Source organism: Perognathus longimembris, chromosome 21 (genome assembly GCF_023159225.1).
Source record: "Perognathus longimembris pacificus isolate PPM17 chromosome 21, ASM2315922v1, whole genome shotgun sequence".
NCBI lineage: Eukaryota > Metazoa > Chordata > Mammalia > Rodentia > Heteromyidae > Perognathus > Perognathus longimembris.
In genome coordinates this window covers 39,611,435-39,629,611 of record NC_063181.1, presented here as the reverse complement: position 1 = coordinate 39,629,611, position 18,177 = coordinate 39,611,435, and the positions used below count along the sequence as shown (strand labels likewise).

The 18,177-nt window shown below is 47.2% G+C and overlaps 2 protein-coding genes and 1 non-coding gene across 3 annotated transcripts in view; 1 reads left to right on the top strand and 2 right to left on the bottom strand.

Annotated features, from left to right (window-relative positions):
- The window catches only part of Purg (purine rich element binding protein G), a 33,819-nt gene extending 33,742 nt beyond the window's left edge, over nt 1-77 (bottom strand). Inside the window, exon 1 of the mRNA XM_048330251.1 lies at nt 37-77. The gene's annotated coding sequence lies outside the window, so the exon portion shown is untranslated. The remainder of the gene's footprint in view (nt 1-36) is intronic.
- Nucleotides 78-813: 736 nt separating this feature from the next.
- The window catches only part of Wrn (WRN RecQ like helicase), a 132,729-nt gene continuing 115,365 nt past the window's right edge, over nt 814-18,177 (top strand). Inside the window, exon 1 of the mRNA XM_048330945.1 lies at nt 814-909. The gene's annotated coding sequence lies outside the window, so the exon portion shown is untranslated. The remainder of the gene's footprint in view (nt 910-18,177) is intronic.
- Nucleotides 9,660-9,763, bottom strand: LOC125339746. The gene has a single exon (XR_007208598.1). It is a non-coding gene; the product is annotated as a U6 spliceosomal RNA (small nuclear RNA).

Below are 18,177 nucleotides of genomic sequence, written 5' to 3'. Positions count from 1 at the left end.
CGCCCGCCCGCCCGCCCGCGCGGGCTCGACACTCACATCATCTCCGCTCTCACAGCCGCCGCCGCCGCCGCCGCCGATGCCCTTCACGACCACCGCCGCCGCCGCCGCCAGCTCCCGGCCCCGCCGCCGCCGCCGCCCCCCGCCTCCTTCCCCGCCGCCGCCGCCGCCGCCGCCGCGCGCTCGGCCCCCCGCCCGAGCAGCGGGGCAGGGGCATCGCCTGCGGCGCCCACCGCCGCCGCCGCCGCCGCCGCCGCCCCTCCTGCGGCCGCTGCCTCGATTCGGGCTCCGACACCCGCGGGGAGGGGGAGCGGGGGGGGGCGGGGAGGCTGACGGCGAGGGGCGGGCGGCGGACCCCGCCTCCCCGGCGCAACCGGCCAGAGGGCGGGGGACGGGGGGCGGGGAGAGGGAGGCGCCTCCGACCCTCCGGACTCCGGGCGAGTCCGCCCGGCACCTCGGCGCGGATGTGTGCGTGCGAGGTGACTGGAGAGGGTGACGTGGCGGATGGGGAGCCGGGTGGCGGGAGCGCTTCGGACTGCCTGGGATTTCCGCAGGGGGGGGAGGGGGGGGACGGCGGGGACCCGGGTGGCTCACCGGCACCAGCACGGAGACTACATTTCCCGAGAAGCTTTGCGGCCACGCACGCGCACTACGCCGCGCCCGCCCTCCTACGGTGGGGGGGCGGAGCCCAGGGTTGGGCGGGCCTAAGCTGCTGCGAGCGGGAACCCGGAGCGGAGGGGGGCGGGGCCGGAAGGGGGAAAAGTCGGCTTCCGGGGCGGGAGTATTGGCGTGCGGTTCCCTCGGGATGTTCCCGCGCGGCGCCCTGTGGGGCGCTGGGGTAAAGTTGGTCGACCGGCCCTGGTGAAGGTCGGGCCGCAAGTCCTTCGTCGGAAGGAGTAGACTTGTTGAAGGGTAAGCGGGATCCCCGCTGCCCCCTCCCCCCTCCAGCTTGGCCCACCGTGGGGCCTCGCGTGCGGGGCTGCCCGCCGCCCTGCCCGCGGGTCTCCCCGAGGCCGGGCCTCCGCGCGGCTGTTGGGCCGAACGTGGACTCCCGCGCCCACACCTGTAGGCTTGCGGAGCTCCCCCCGTGAGAGTCTTGTCTGTGTGTGGCCTGTTGCAGGAATGAGCCCCTCTCACCGTGCGCAGCAAAAACCGGGGACATAACTCGGTATCTGTGTTGGGTTTACCGAGTCGAGATCATTCGAGTCATGATGTATGTTTTGTTTGTTTTTTCTGGTTGAATGGTACTCTGGATGGATTTGATGTGTCCAAGTGCTACTACTCCCTGTTGCAGAGAGTAATCAAATGGTTACAATACTAAGAGTCTGGGGGGAAAAACCCCACAGCAATTTGTGGGGCTTTACGTGGTTTGCCAGAAGGGGTTAGAGTTTGGTATTTTGATGTCTTTGAGTAGTTGTCCCTGTAAGGTCCACCCCCCCGGAGGGCTCCAGGCTTATGCTCCGCACCTGGTTAAGTCGCCACCCAGTTGCCGTGGGTAGCCAGGACATACCTGGAGGCAGTTACTTCTTCCATCCCTGAGGTCACATCCTAATCCACCTGGCCGCACCCTCCTGCCCCTGCCCTAGGTAAGGCAGGGCCGGGGCAAGGTCTCCCCTTCTCTCCCGCCACGTATCACCTTGGCCACCGGCCAGCGGTTGGTTAGTTAACTTTCTCTCCTGTCTGAATACCACCTGGCGGTTCTCCTTTTCCAGAGCCTTTGCCCTAACCACACCTGGTTATTCTGTTTTCAGGTAAGAGCGCATCTTGCCATAGAACAGATCCTTACCCTTGAGACAAGGAGGCACTTTGTGCTCTTCATTTTGGGATATCCTGTCAGACAGTTTGCATCCTGTTGTCTCTCCCTGAAGCAAATACAGCATTTCTAATTTTCTGAATACCATGTTTCTGAGTTGCCTTCACCAGGCCTCAGTTTCCTTAAGTTACCTGGCTTCATTTCCCCTAAAATGACTTTGTTCCCTTAATCTTAAGGGAAGTACATGAAGGAATATCTTGTATATCTTGCTTCAATTCCGGTAACATAACTTTGTTCCCTTAATCTTAAGAGAAGTAGATGGACAAGCTTTAAGCTTGAGTCTTTGCATCCCTGGCAGCCATTTGCCATACCTCATTTCCCCTAGGCTTGCCTGCTTCATTTTCCCCCCTTAAATGACTTTGGTCCTTTAATCTTATGGGAAGTACATGAAAGTATCTCCTACATCTGCTGAACCAGTCCTCATTTTCCCTTCATCTATCGTGCTTCATATTCATGTTTTTGTAATGGCTGGGATTGAACCTAGGGCTTAGTGCATGGTAGGACAGCTTTCTAGGACGCAGTTTCTTTCGCATCCTTTTTCCTACTATTAAAGATAACCAGCTTCCTTTTCCTCCTTTCATTCTTGGTTTTGCTAAAGTAGTTGACATACTTAAATGTTGGGAAACAGACTCACGAGGGTATTAGAATAAAGACCAGAAAAGGACCTCAATAGATCAGATCAACTTTTTAAAAATTGAGATTAACTAACGACATGTATTTCACGGTACACATTTTAACCTTCACAATGATGACAATCATCATTGTAATCTACAAAGCTTGTGAATTCTATGAACTTTAACAATAAAACTATTTCTTCCAGACCGAGTAGTGTGTACATTTCTTTCCTTTTGTTTGGTGTCATCTGTTCCCTCTTTCTCTCTCATTCCCTCCCCATCACTGCCCTTGAGTTGCTCAGTTCACTTTCATCAATGTGTAGTGTAGCTGGTGGGCCCCTCTGCTATATTTTTTTCACACACTTTCCACTCATTCTGTGCCCTCCTCCCAGCTTCCCTCAGAAATGCACATGCATACCCCAAATATGAGGTAATGAACATAGAGTCATCCAAAAATAATAAGGCAATATCTTTGGGGTTCTTTTCAGTCTGTAAATTATTTTATGTACACATGAAGTGGTGCTTGAGTATTACTATTTGGTGCTTTTCTCCCAAGACTCCTCTTTTGGTCTCACTGTATATTGGTATCTTCAGTCCTGTCTACTTTGCTATATTTCATTGCATTTTAAATTTAACATCTGCATCCGGGTGCCAGTAGCTCATGCCTGTAATCCTAGCTACTCAGGAGGCTGAGGTCTGAGTATCACGGTTCAAAGCCAGCCCAGGCAGGAAAGTCTTTGATACTTATCTTCAATTAACCACCAGAAAACCAGAAGTGGTGCACTGGCTCAAGTGGTAGAGCGCTAGCTAGCCTTGAGCTGAAGAGCTCAGGGACAGCACCCAGGTCAAGAGTTCAAGCCCCACGACTGACCAAAACAAAAACAAAAACAAAAAACCCAAAAACTAACACCGGCATATCAGGGAGACTATGTACTATTTGTTTCTCTGTTCTTGGCTTATCTAAGCTCAAAATGATCTGTTCTTGTTGCAGCCATTTTCCTACCAATGCCATTATTTTATCCTTTCTAATGGCTATATAAAATTGCATTGTATATAGGTACCACATTTTTTGGATCCATTCACCTGTAGTAGGGCATCTGGTTTGTTTCCATGTCTTGGCTATTGTGAGCAGTGCAGCAATCAATGGTCATGGAAGTACAGGTGTCCTTGTCATATCCTGGTTTCTGTTGCTCAGGGTAGATGCTTAGGAATGGTATGGCTGGGTCATAGGCTTTGTCTATGTTTAATTTTTTGAGGAACCTCCGGACTGCTTTCCAGAGTGGTTTTACTAGTTTACATTCCCACCAGCAGTGCAGTAGGGTTCCTCTTTCTCTGCATCTGTGCCAGCATTTTTTTGTCTGAGTTCAGAATATAGGCCATTCTGACTGGGGCAAGGTGGTTGCATTTCCTTCACTGTCAGGGATGGTGGCATTTCCTCATGTGTTTTTTTTTTTTTTTTTTTTTTTTTTGCGCCATTTTTACTTCTTCTGAGAGGTCTCTTTAGCGCCCTTGCCCATTTAGTGATTGGTTTATTAGATTTTGGGAGGGATTAGTTTCTTGAGCTCCCTATATATGGTGGATATTAGGACTTCGTTGCATTGCTGGCAAAGATCTTTTCCCAATTGGTTGGTTGTTTTTCTAGTGTAGTATCTGTGTCTTTAGCTGTGCAGAAACTTTTCATTTTAATGTAGTCCCATTTGTAGAGTCTATCTTCAATCTGTTGTGCCCCTGGGACTCTTTGGGAAGTTCCTGCCATGCTTATGAGTTCTAGTGTCTTCTCTTACTCCATCCTGCAGTAGTTTCAGAGTTTCAGGTCTGATATTGAGGTCTTCAGTCCATTTTGAGTTGATGTTAGTGAATGGTGACAGGCCGGGATTTCTGCATGTGGCTGCCCAGTTTTCCTAGTACCAATAGTTGAAGAGGCTATGTTTTTTCCACTATATGTCTTTGGTACCTTTGTCGAAAATCAGCTGACTGTAGGTATGTGGTTTTATTTCTGGGTCTTCCAATCTATTTTCCATTGATCTTCAGGTCTGCTTTTATACCAATACCAAGCTGTTTTTGGTAGTAGAGCTTGAAATCTGTTATTGTGATACTGCCTGCATTGCTTCTTTTGCCTAGAATTGCTTTGGCTATTCTAGGTCTTTTGTTGTTCCATATAAATTTTTGGATTGTTTTCTCTATTTGAGTAAAGACTGTCAATGGGATTTTGATGGGGATTGCATTGAATTTGTATATCATTTTTGGCAGGATGGCCATTTTCACAATATTGATTCTGCCTGTCCTTGAGCATGGGAAGTCTTTCCATTTCCTGGTGTCCTTTTTGATTTCTCTCTTTAGATTTTCATAGTTGCCACTAAATAGATCCTTTACATCTTTGGTTAGCTAATTCCTAGGTATTTTACTCTTTTTGAAGTTATCGCAAATGGGTTTTTTTTTATGACTTCCCTTCCTGCTCTTGTACATTGTTGGCATATAAAAAGCCTACTGGTTTTTGTGGGTTAATTTTGTATCAGCTACTTTGAGAGTGGTTTATTAGTTTTAGAGTTTGGGAGTCGATGTTTTGGGGTCATTTTGTTGTATCCTGGTCAGCCAGGACCTGAACTCATGACAGTCAAATCACCAGCACTCTGTCAATCAGGCTAGGAGTCTTTATTTAGCTGTGCACAGTGTCTGCTCTTCACCACTGGGATGGTAAAGAACAACAGCAAGCCATGGCGGGGCTGGGTTTTTTTTTTTTTTTTTTTTTGGCCAGTCCTGGGCCTTGGACTCAGGGCCTAAGCCCTGTCCCTGGCTTCTTCCCGCTCAAGGCTAGCACTCTGCCACTTGAGCCACAGCGCCGCTTCTGGCCGTTTTCTGTATATGTGGCGCTGGGGAATCGAACCTAGGGCCTCGTGTATCCGAGGCAGGCACTCTTGCCACTAGGCTATATCCCCAGCCCCGGGGCTGGGTTTTTAAAGGTAAAAGCTATGCATTTTTCAGCAGGTGGTCAGGTAGCACAGGCGCAGGGAATCAGAGCAATTCATAAACGTGTTAAGCCGTTTACAGAAGCAGAAATCCAATCAGGCTGACATAATATCAACGTTATTTTAACAGTTGTTACCATGTTCCCCTACTTTCAACTGAGCAAGCATGAGCAGGCTAAAACAATCCAATACTCAGTCATAAGTGGACCAACCTGACAGTCGCCATGGCATTTCTGTAACTACTACTATGGTTATTTCTATAATCTATTACTATGATCATTTTACAATCCATCACTTTGGTTGCTACCTAGATACAGAGAGGAACAAGGGCTACATATATTTTTAAATGTCCAACTATGAGGAACTAGTCTCATGGGTGGGGTGTAGCCCTCTAGCATGGAGTCACCAAAATGGAGTTATAGAAGCTAAGTGTAAACTCTAAGATGGAAATTTTACAAGCCCTATTTCTAGGAGGTTGGGGGGGGGGCTACACTTTTCCTTGGTTTTCACAGTTCAGGTATAAGATCATGCCATCAGCAGATAAGGATAGATTAATTTCTTCTTTCCGTATGTGGATCCCTTTAATGTCCTTTTCTTGCCTTATTGCTGTGGCTACAAATTCCAGAACTGTGTTGAAGAGGAGTGGAGCGAGTGAGTATCCTTGTCTTGTTCCTGATTTTAGGGGAAATGGTTTTTAGGTTTTCCCCACTTAGTATGATATTACCTGTTAGTTTGTTGTATATAGCTTTTATTGTTTTAAAGAATGTTCCTTCTAGTTCTATTTTCTCCAGAGCTTTTAACAGGAATGAGCGTTGGATTCTGTCAAAGGCTTTTTCAGCATCAACTGAAATACCATGTGTTTCTTGACCTTGACTCTGTTAATGTGGTGAATTATATTTATTGATTTGCATATGTTAAACCAGCCATGCATCTGTGGAATGAAGCCTACTCAGTCATATTTCTGGATTCTGCTGGCTAACATTTTATTGAGGAGCTTTGCCTCTGTGTTCATCAGAGAAACTGGTCTGTACCTATCTTTCTTTGTTAGATCCTTGAGTTTGGGATTGCTCCCTCTGCTTCTATTTCTTGGAAGAGCTTGAGGGGTATGGTTATTAGTTCCTCTTTAAAAGTCTTGTAGAGGGGCTGGGACTGTGGCTTAGCAGTAGAGTGCTTGCTTAGCATGCATGAAGTCCTGGGTTCGATTCCTCACCACTATATAAACAGAAAAAGCCAGAAGTGGCACAGTGGCTCAAGTGGTAGAGTGTTAGTCTTGAGCAAAAGGAAGCCAGGAACCATGATCAGGCCCTGATTCAAGTACCAGGATTGGCAAAAACAAAAACAAAAGTCTTGTGGAATTCTGTGGTGAATCCATCTGGGCCTGGGATTTTCCTTATTGGAAAACTTGATTGCTTCCTCTATCTCATTGGATGTTATTGTGTGTTTTTTTTTTTTGTGTGTGTGTGTGTGTGTGTGTGTTGATTGATAGTTTCTTGGTTCAGTTTGGGCAATTTGTATTTCTCTAGAAATGTGTTCATTTCTGCTAGGTTTTCCTTCTTTAGTGAGTATAAGTTCTGAAACTAGTTCTTTATGATTGTTTGGATATCCTGGTTATTTGTTGTAATTTGTCTCATGGTATCCCTGATCTTATCTTATTGATTTGAGTTTCTCCTCCTTCTCCTCTCTCCCCCCTCTTTCTCCCCCTCTCTCTCTTTCTCTCTTTCTCTCTCTCTCTCTCTTTTGGTTAATCTTGCATGAAGTCAGTCAATTTTATTAATTTTCTCAAAAACCAGCCTTTTGTTTCATCAATTTTATGTATAGTTTTAAAAAATGTCTTTCTCATTAAATTTCTGCCCTAATCATTGTCTCTCTCAGTCTCATAGCTTTGGAATTATTTTTTCTTGCTTTTCTAGCAGTTTTAATTACATCATGAGATTGACTTGAGTTGCTTCTATTTTTTTTATGTGTGAGCTCAGGGCTATGAACTTGCCCCTCAGCACTGCTTTTGTTGTGTCCCAGAGGTTCTTTTGTGATGTGTTTTCATTTTCATTGAATTGTAGGAACTCTAATTTCTTTTTTTTTTTTTTTTTTGTTCTGTGATCCAGGTGTTATGCAGTAATGTGCTGTTCAGCTTCCATGTATCTGAGCAATTTCTGCAGTATGCTTTGTTGTTAAGAACTAGTTTGATTCCATTATGGTCAGATAGAATACAAGGGATAATGTCAGTACTCTTGTATTTGCTAAGGCTCTTTGTGTGAACTATGATATCTATTTTATGTATGTTCTGTTGGCTGCTGAGAAGAATGTGTATTGAGTCGTTGGGTGGAATACGCCATTTGGGATATGGTGTCATTTACTTCTGAGGCTTCTTTTTTTATTCTCTGGTTGACCTGTCCTTTGGTGAGAGTAGAGTGTTAAAGTCTCCCACTACTATTGTACTTGGGTCTGTCTTGTTCTGTAAGTCTGAGAGTATTTGTTTGACATATTTAGGTGCTCCATTATTTAGGGAGTATATATTGATGACTATGATATTCTCTTCCTGGATTTTCCCCTGTATTAATAATATGTAATGACCCTCTTTTTGAACGGATTTTAATGAGAAATCTATTTTGTCAGAAATCAACATGGCAGCTCCTGTCTTCTTGCTGGGTCCATTTGCGTGGAAGATCTTTTTCCATCCCTTCACTTGGAGTTTGTTTTTTGTCTTTGGCTGTGAGATGGGTCTCTTGGAGAGAATCAATGGATGGGTCTTGTTTTCTGATCCACTCTGCAGTTCTTTTCCTTTTGATTGGAGAATTGAGCCCATTAATGTTTATGGTTATTATAGAGTTGTGCTGTGTTTCCTGTCATTTTCTTGCTTTCCTGTCTTTCTTTTACCTGTGCTTACTAAATTGATCTAGTGCTTTCTGTCTGATGTGGTCTCTGATCCTGATTGTTTTCTTTGGATTGTAGTCCACCTTTTAATATATTTTTTTTTGCAGTGCTGCCTTTCTGTTGATGTATTCTCTTAATTTTTCTTTGTTATGGAAAGTTTGGGTTTTTCCGTCAAAACTAAATTCTAGCTTTGCTGGGTATATCAGTGTGGGCTTGCAGTTATTTGTCATCAGGGCTTGGATAGTACCTTTCCGGGCTCTTCTGGCATTGGGGGTTTGTGTGGAGAGGTCTGCAGTGATTCTGATTTTCTTTCCATTGTAGTATAGCTTGTTCATTGATTTTGCAGCTTTTAAAATCAGGTCTTTGCTATTCAAGTATGTTTTTACTATGATGTGTCTGTAGGTATTTATTCTAGTATCCTATCTACTAGATGTTCTGTATGCTTCTGTTACGTCGGTGAGATTTACTCTTTTAAGATTGGGGAAATTTTCTGTAATAATTTTGTTGAATAAGTGTTGCATCCCTGGGTTCTGGAATTCCTCCTTGATACCAATTATAGGAAGATTAGCTTTCTTGGCTTTGTCTGCCATTTCTTGGCTTTGCCTACCATTCCTGGACTTCCTTTTGGTAAATTCGGAGTGATTTTTTTTCCCATTTCTATGACTTCTTGCTCTAGCTCATCCATTTTATCTTCAACTCCTGATATTCTATTTCCTATCTCACTTATGCTGTTACCTATAGCTTCCATTGTTGTTTGTATTCTTGAAGTGGAACCATATATGGTTATCTATTTTTTGTCTGCATTTCTTTTGTGAAGTCCTGAAATTCCCTCGAGATTTCTTCTTTATGCACTTGCTTTTGGAACTCCCCTTTTATTTCTAGTATTTCTTTGGTCAATTCTGTCATCATACATTTAATTGTTCTTTTGCCTTCCATCTCTTCTTCGCTCTCACTGGAGCTCTTTCCTGGATTGCTGCTGGCTTTTGGAATCGATGTGCTTGCTGACTTGGCTGTTCATGAATCCTGGAAGTTTTTTTGTTTTTTTTTTGCCTGTTTTTATTTTTTTTTATGGTTTTTTTTCTTATTTACACAGAGGTTACAGTTTCATACATTAGGCATTGGATACATTTCTTGTACTGTTTGTTACCTCCTCCTTCATTCCCCCCTCCCCCTCCCCTTTTCCCTCTCTCCCCATGAGTTGTTCAGTTGGTTTACACCAAACAGTTTTGCAAGTATTGCTTTTGTAATTGTTTGTCTTTTTTACCCTGTGTCTCTCGATTTTGGTATTCCCTTTCACTTTCCTAGTTCTAATACCAGTATACACAGTTTCTAATGTACTCAGATAAGATACAGAGATAGTGCAGGTATAGCCACAGGAAGGGGATACAAGAAGATCATAAAAATATGGAACGCTTCACGAATTTGCGTGTCACCCTTGCGCAGGGGCCATGCTAATCTCTATATCGTTCCAGTTTTAGTATATGTGCTGCCAAAGCGAGCACTCCTGGAAGTTTTTATTGCGATCTTGCATATGGGAACTGGGATTGTGTCCCCAGCGCTGCCTGTTGGTGACTGACGGGCGGCAGCCTTTGCTTGCCCCTGGGCTGGTTCACCCTGGGTCCCTGCTGACCCAATGGGACCCAGGCTGGCTGGTGTCTGTGGATGTACTTGCCTCCAGCTAGCTGAAAGGAGCACTGTCCCATCTGCAGCCGCGACTGCGCAGGTTAGATTCAGTCTTCGGAGGTGGAAGTTGACTTCAGAAAAGCTGTGCTCCTGACTAGTGCACTGGGATTTTTGTGCCTTGTCCCCCAGTGGTTTCTTTCCCTCCCCACCTCCCCCTGGGGGCCTGCACTTGGTTCAGCGCTCGGTCAGCCTCCTCTTGTGCGTGTGTGCCCCATTCTCTGTCGCGCCCACACAGCTGGTGCTTGTAGTTGGGACAGCTGTTTCAGCGGCTCCCTCCATGGGCCAGCTCCTCCCAACAGGGGGGTGCCCTCCGTGGCAAGCCTGTTGTCACGATTCGTGCTTCCTGATGGGGCTGGCATGCTGGCTGCCGTGGCATGCGCACACCAGTCTTCCCAGCGGGAGAGTAGGGTGCACTTTAGGCAGATCCTGCTTGTCGGGGCACACCACTCCACCTGCCACTCCATCTGCCGCTCCACCTGCCACTCCACCTGCCACTCCACCTGCCACCCCACCTGCCGCGCATTCCACCTGCCACCCCACCTGCCGCACATTCCACCTGCCACCCCACCTGCCACGCATTCCACCTGCCACCCCACCTGCCGTGCATTCCACCTGCCACTCCACCTGCTGCTCCCCCAGCCTCTCCACCTGCTGCGGGGCACTCCATCTGCCACTCCACCTGCCGCTCCACCTGCCGCTCCACCTGCCCCTCCACCTGCCGCTCCACCTGCCACTCCACCTGCCGCTCCACCTGCCACTCCACCTGCCACTCCACCTGCCACTCCACCTGCCACTCCACCTGCTGCTCCACCAGCCTCTCCAACCTGCTGCGGGGCATTCCATCTGCCATTCCACCTGCCACTCCACCAGCCACTCCACCTGTCCCTCCACCTGCTGCTCCACCTGCCCCTCCACCTGCCGCTCCACCTGCCCCTCCACCTGCCGCTCCACCTGCCACTCCACCTGCCACTCCACCTGCTGCGGGGCACTCCATCTGCCACTCCACCTGCCCCTCCACCTGCCGCTCCACCTGCCCCTCCACCTGCCGCTCCACCTGCCACTCCACCTGCCACTCCACCTGCCACTCCACCTGCCACTCCACCTGCCACTCCACCTGCTGCGGGGCACTCCATCTGCTACTCCACCTGCCCCTCCACCTGCCGCTCCACCTGCCCCTCCACCTGCCGCTCCACCTGCCACTCCACCTGCCACTCCACCTGCCACTCCACCTGCCACTCCACCTGCTGCGGGGCACTCCATCTGCCACTCCACCTGCCACTCCACCTGCCACTCCACCTGCTGCGGGGCACTCCATCTGCTACTCCACCTGCCCCTCCACCTGCTGCTCCACCTGCCCCTCCACCTGCCGCTCCACCTGCCACTCCACCTGCCACTCCACCTGCCACTCCACCTGCTGCTCCACCAGCCTCTCCACCTGCCGCTCCACCTGCCACTCCACCTGCCGCTCCACCTGCCACTCCACCTGCTGCGGGGCACTCCATCTGCCACTCCACCTGCTGCTCCACTAGCCGCTCCACTTGCCACTCCACCAGCCACCCCACCAGCCACTCCACCAGCCGTTCCACCAGCTGCTCCACCTACCACTCCACCAGCCGCCCCACCAGCCACCCCAACAGCTACCCCACCCGCCACTCCACTCGCCACTCCACCCGCCGCTCCACTAGCCACTTCACCTTCACCTTCTGCCCCACCTGTCACTCCAGTAGCCACTTCACCTGCCACTCCACCTGCTGCGGACACTCCACTTGCTGCCCCACCTGCCCCTCCACCTGCCACTCTAGTAGCCACTCCACCTGCCACTCCACCTGCCACGCACTCCGCTTGCCACTCTACCTGCCCCTCCACTTGCTGCAGGGCGTGCACGCACCGGGGCCCAGGCAGCTGGGGTTCCCACCCAGGGGGAACTCTAGGAAGATCCTTGTGGGTGGGGCTCGTTCCACTGTCTGCCGTGGGTGCACAGTTCATGGCTTCAGACAGGTGTCAGGGGCCTGGGCGGCTTGGGTTCCAGGGAGGGGATGGATAGGGGTTCTGGTCTTTGTGCCCTTCAAGTGCAGTGTTCCTCCTTTGGTGGGAGGGACTTCAGTGGGGTAATGGATGGGGGCAGGGTCCCTGGTAGCTGGAGAGTTGCCAGAGTTTCCCTGTTTGCCCTCTGGCCCAGAGAACCTATTGTTTGAGCCAGGCTCCTGCCCCACACCCTAGCACCTGAGAGGGTGTGTGTGTGGGTGGGTTTTGATATTTAGCTTAAGATTCAGAGCTGGAGAAGGTTGGGGAAGATCCCCCTGGGGGAGGGTGGTCAGTGCCCCACATCACACCACACCATACCATTCCACAGAAGCCATACTGAATTGTGAGAACAAACAGATTCCCATCATTCAGTATCTCAATTTCAAAAAATACAGACCATGGCTTATTATTTATAGAGCCCCTTTCATATTATTCTTGGATTTTAAGAAAGATGTGGAGGAGATGGTAGGGAGAGGAAAGAGAATTTGAATGAGAGAATGTATGTCGTGTGTGTTGAGAAACTATAGAGGATTAAAACTCATTCTTCACATACCAGACCTCAGTCTGATTTTGCTCCCTGTAGAATGCCTGTTAACTCCTATATGTCCCCCATTGGGTTGTTCCTTGTGTTTATATATACAGTTACCCCTCTGTATCTGGGCACTCTACCTCTGTGGAGTCAACCATGTATCAAGAATATCCAAACTCTTTGGGTATGTGTCTGTCTATACTGATCCACTCAAAAAATTGTCATTATTTCTGAATACAGTGTAACAACTATAGTACATTTACATTGTATTAGGCAGGCATAGAGACCATATATGTATGTATGTATGTATATGTGTGTGTGTGTATATATATATATATATATATATATATGAATGTGAGGATGTATGTAGGTTACATGCAAATACTACACCCTTTAATGGCACTTGAGTATGGAGGATCCACTCACATTGGGATCTGAGTCCTGCAACCAATCCTCCATGAATATAGAGGGAAATTGTACACATTTCATCTTGTATTCAAACTTAAATGGCAACTATAGTTGATACACAGTTTCCTCTTTGTATTACTTGGCACCTATTTAAGAGAAGTTGTCTTGAGGAATTTTTTTTCTCCCAGTGCTGGGATGGAATTCATGGCCTTGCCTGTGCTCTACTAGTTAGCCTACTCCCCTTAATAGGTGTTCTTATTTATTCATTTACTGGTCACTTAGTATGTCATAATAGGCTGTGCTTTTGTTTGACTTTTAATTTACTTTACTATTAGCTTCTCTTATTACAAACTATGTACTGAACAACCTGTACTTTTTTGTGCATATGTGCTTGTGTTTGCATAGGATAGCTTTAATTGTTGACTGTAAGGTTATATAGGTTTAAAATTTGGATACTTTCTACAAAATGATAGGGCCAGTTTTCACTCTCTTGTAGTACTTTTGATCTTTGAAATTTTTACAGATAATGCTATGTCAAAGTTGTGACCAGCTTGTTGGCCTCACTTTTTGAAATGTTTTCTCGAAGATTTTAAATAAGCCTTTGTCATATGTCAATTTTTTGTATTTCATCTATTTCTGTACATAATGTTTTAGAAATTACTGTATATAGTTAAGGAATACTAAATAATATTTTGAAATACCTATAGAAGAAAAATGCCTTCTGTAAATATCTGTGTTTTCTTCTTCTCTCTTTCTGTGCCTGTGTCTGTCTGTCTGTCTGTCTCTCTCTCTCTCTCTCTCTCTCTTCAGTTGTGGGGCTTGAACTCAGGGCCTGGGTGCTGTCTCTGAGCTCTTTAGCTCAAGGCTAGCACTCTACTACTTGAGCCACAGTGCCACTTCCTGTTTTCTGGTGGTTAATTGGAGATCAGAGTCTCATGGTTTTTCCTGCTTGGGCTGGCTTTGAACCACAATCCTCAGATCTCAGCCTCCTGAGTAGCTAGTACAAGCGTGCTACCACTGCCCGGCTTTATGTTTTTTCGTTTGCATTGTTATGTCGCTCATGTTGGCCTCAAACTTGTCATTGAAGAGATTGTGGAGTTGTCTTCTTGGTGGCCTTTTCTAAAATTATCTATGTTTTGGTTTGTTTCTGGACTTAGTTTTATTCCATTTTTCAGTGACTGTAGTTATGCCTGTACAACACTGTTTTGAATACTGTAGCTTTTTAATGTAATTTAGAATCTGGATATGTGATACCTACAACTTTTTGCTTCTCAGGATAGGTTATTTGATGTGTTTTGTGGTTCCATAACAGTTTTGCAATTAATTTTTTTTTTTTTTTTTTTGGCCAGTCCTGGGGCTTGGACTCAGGGCCTGAGCACTGTCCCTGGCTTCTTTTTGCTCAAGGCTAGCACTCTGCCACTTGAGCCACAGCGCCACTTCTGGCCATTTTCTGTATATGTGGTGCTGGGGAATCGAACCCAGAGCCTCATGTATACGAGGCAAGCGCTCTTGCCACTAGGCCATATCCCCAGCCCCAATTAATTTTTTTTTAAAGAAAAATTTCAGAGACAAATACCATTGGAATTGGGCAGTATTGAAATTTGGTTATTGGGCCTAAGCAATGCCATCTTAATGCCTTAAGTAACAGGAACATTTCACTCAATCCTGAGAACTGATGATTCATGGATTGTTAGACTCCCTTTTCCCCTGAGTGTTAAAATTGTTGTATTCTGGTTAATCTCTACCCCTGGTTGTTTCCACTAGTTAACTTCTAATGAACCCTAATTGTGGCTTCTCCCTCCCCCCCAGTTACCTCATAAGTGACTTGTTTTGCTTCAGTAATCACACTTTGGTAATCATTGTACCATGCGGCATCTGCCTTGATGTGGTTTTTGCCTTAATAAACCTCATGATGACAGCATTCAGGGCTGCAGGTCTTTGAGACACTAGTCCACCTTCAGTCACTGGGTTTCTAGTAAAGACTCCCCATTTGACCTCTCAAAACGTGGCTTCTCTGTTTTTCTCTGATTGAGTTGCCATTTAACAGTATTGACACTTGAGCAATATTGCTTTTCCTAGACTATGAACACATAATATCTTCATCTGTATCAGCGCTTTTTAATATACTTTCATCAGCATTTTATAGATTTTAATGTCTGTCTTTCTTGATTTGACTGAATATTTTGTTCTTTTTGATGCTATCACAAATGCATTTTCTTGATTTTATTTTTTGAGTAGAATATTTTTAATATAAAGAAATACAACTGATTGTTGTGTAGTTATATTTAATAGTCTTTAGAGTTTTCTACATCATATATATGTATATGTTCCTACCCCCTCCCCCCCATCCCTCCAAATCCTGGGGCTCGAACTCAAGGGCCTGAGCACTGTCCCTGAGTTTCTTTTGCTCATGGCTAGCACTCTTCCACTTGAGCCACATTGCCACTTCCCTGTCCTTTTCTGTGCAGTGGAGTGGAGATAAGGCTCCCATGGACTTTCCTGTCTGGGTTGTCTTGGAACCGTGATTCTCAGATCTCAGTATCCTGAGTGGCTAGGATTACAGGCATGAGCTACCAGCACCCAGCTTTCGTCCTCTCTGAGTTGTCACTTTGCTCCTTATGCTCCCCGCACTACTTTTGCTAGCCACAAAGCTGCCAGACTCTTTCTCCTTGGGCCCTTCGGATGAGGTGGCACCTCTCACCGGTGGGAGTGGCTCTTCCTCTTCCCTTGCTTGTGCTCCGGGGGAGGTAGAGGCGGTGCCTCCCCTTCTCCTCCTGCTCCTTCCTTGGTGGCCCCCCCCCCAACTCTCCTGCTACTTCTTGCTCTCTCACACTCTCCAAAGTCAGGGGCCTAGTCGTCCCCCCCCCCCCCCCCGTCCCCTCAGGCTCCCCTTGTTCCCTTTCAGTCTGGAGACACTCTCACTCCCGCCCTGGCAAGCCAGCCACCAGACAGTGAGACAGGTGGTGCCCTGGAAAGTTGTGCAGCACTGCAGAAACGCTGGGCACCTTCCTTGCCCGGGCTTGGGAGCTTTCCGGCTTCCCTGCCCACGGCAGCTCAGGATTCTGCCCTGACCACTGTCCTTACCTTGCTCAGGGTGGCAGGGGGCAGAGGTATTTGCAAGTGTCCATGTGCCTTCTCTCTCTGTCCCCGACAGAAAGAGTCTGGGGCCTTTCATTTTAATCCCTCCACCTATATTAAGGAGTTACAGTATGCCATCCCGTCTCATGACATGACCTGGCATTATGTTTATACAAATAAACACCCTCTTACCTGAGGATCGGCTAGGGGTCTGGGAAGATGCCCGGGGTTATGCAGATGGAGTCGTTCACATCACCACTGCCCCCTCACTTGAGGCAGTTGCCATCCCGGACCAAAACCTCTCTGCGACTATAACTCTCAGACGGCCAGTTCAGTCATGACCACTTTGTTTCCTGTATTCTCATGGGGCTCAGGCAGAAGGCACATAAAGCCATCATTTATGACATTGTCTGAAGTAATTCAGGACAAAAATGAAAATCCATCCACTTTTTTGGCCATGCTTCATCAGGCCCTTTCACATTCTACCAAACTGGATCCTGAATCTGCTGAGAGAAATTTACTAATGGCTCATTTTTAAAAATCAGGCTGCTCCTTACATCAGAGCCAAGCTAAAGCATTTAGAGAGGGGACCCTTGACCCCCTAGACCCAAATTTTGGATGCCACCTTTTAAGGTTTGTAATGGCAGGGAGGACAGGGCCAGAACACACCAGTACCAGATGCTGGCCAAGATCCACCAGCCTCAGGCCTCACTGGCCCCTTCCCAACAGGCAACCCCTGGGTCCTGTTCCCAGTGCTGGAAGAAAAGAGAGGTCTCCAAGGTCTCTAAGCTGTGCTACCAGTGTGGCAAGCCTGGCCATACAGGGGCAGCTTGCCTGCAACCACGGAAGCTGACCAGCCCCTGCCCCAAGTGCAGCAAAGGAGGGCACTGGGCCGTGCACTGTTCGTGGTCCTCAGGGATGCCGGCCATCTGCTGGAGGCCCTGGCTGACCTCAACCTCTCAGATCACCACGCACCCCATAGGAGCCCAGGGTAACAATCAAGTTTGAGGTAGGCCTGTTTCATTTCTGGTGGATACAGGTGCCACATATTCAGTGCTTACTGAGTTCTGGCCCCACCTATTTAGCTGAGACCTCCACATCTGGGGTGGAGGCTTTGACAAATCTCCCCTGTTATGTGCCTTTTTTCTATGGTGACCTTTTGTGACTCCTTTCTGTCATTCCCACAGTCCTGTCCACTGCTGGGCAGAGAGACCTTCTGACTGACAAGTTGGGTAGCTTCATTACCTTGTGCCCCTCCCAACTGTTGGAGTATGGTAGTAATTCAGCCTCCCTGTTTTTTTTTTTGTTTGTTTTGTTTTGTTTGTTTTTTAGTTGATGGCTTTTGTGGACTGGCCTGGTGACTCAGATTTTCCTCTCCCACCCTCTGAAGTTGACCCCTCGGTTTGGGACACTCATAATAACCCTGCCAAACGTCATACACCTGTTCATATTTCCTTAAGGGATCCCCAACACTTTCCCTCAGGCCCCAGTATCCCCTCCTTTACTGCAGCCTTTTAGGATTATAGCCAGTTGTTCAGGACCTGTTAAAAGAACAGGTTTGTTACACACCCTGCTACCTCCCCCTTTAACACTCCCATTTTGGTGGGGGCCAAGTCCAATGGCTCATTTTTTTTCTTATTTATTGTCAAAGTGATGTACACAGAGGTTACAGTTTCATATGTTAGGCCTTGGATACATTTCTTGTACCGTTTGTTACCTCCTCCCTCATTCAATGGCTCATTTTGCCTGGTTTAGGACCTTTGCCTTATAAACTCAACTGTTGTGCCCCTATACCCCATTGTTCCCAATCCATATGCTTTCCATAATTCCTACATTTACTTTAGTGTTAGATCTAAAAGATGCCCTTTTTTTTTTTTTTTTTTTTACTACCCCATTGTTTCCTTTCTTTCTCTCAGGATCTCTTCACTTTCATATGACTGACCCCATTACCCAAACCTCAACACAGCTCCCTTGGACTGTGCTGCCACAGAGCTTACAAGGGTAGTCCTCATGTTTAGCCAAACTTTGACATGGGGCTTACAGGATTTAAATTTATGACCGTCACCCTTATTTAGTACGTGGATGACATTCTCCCCTGCAGTCCCAACTCCCAATTGTGTCATACACACCCATATGGTGACACTCACTTCTTGATTTTCTTGCCCCTCAGGGATATCAGATCTCATCCAGAAA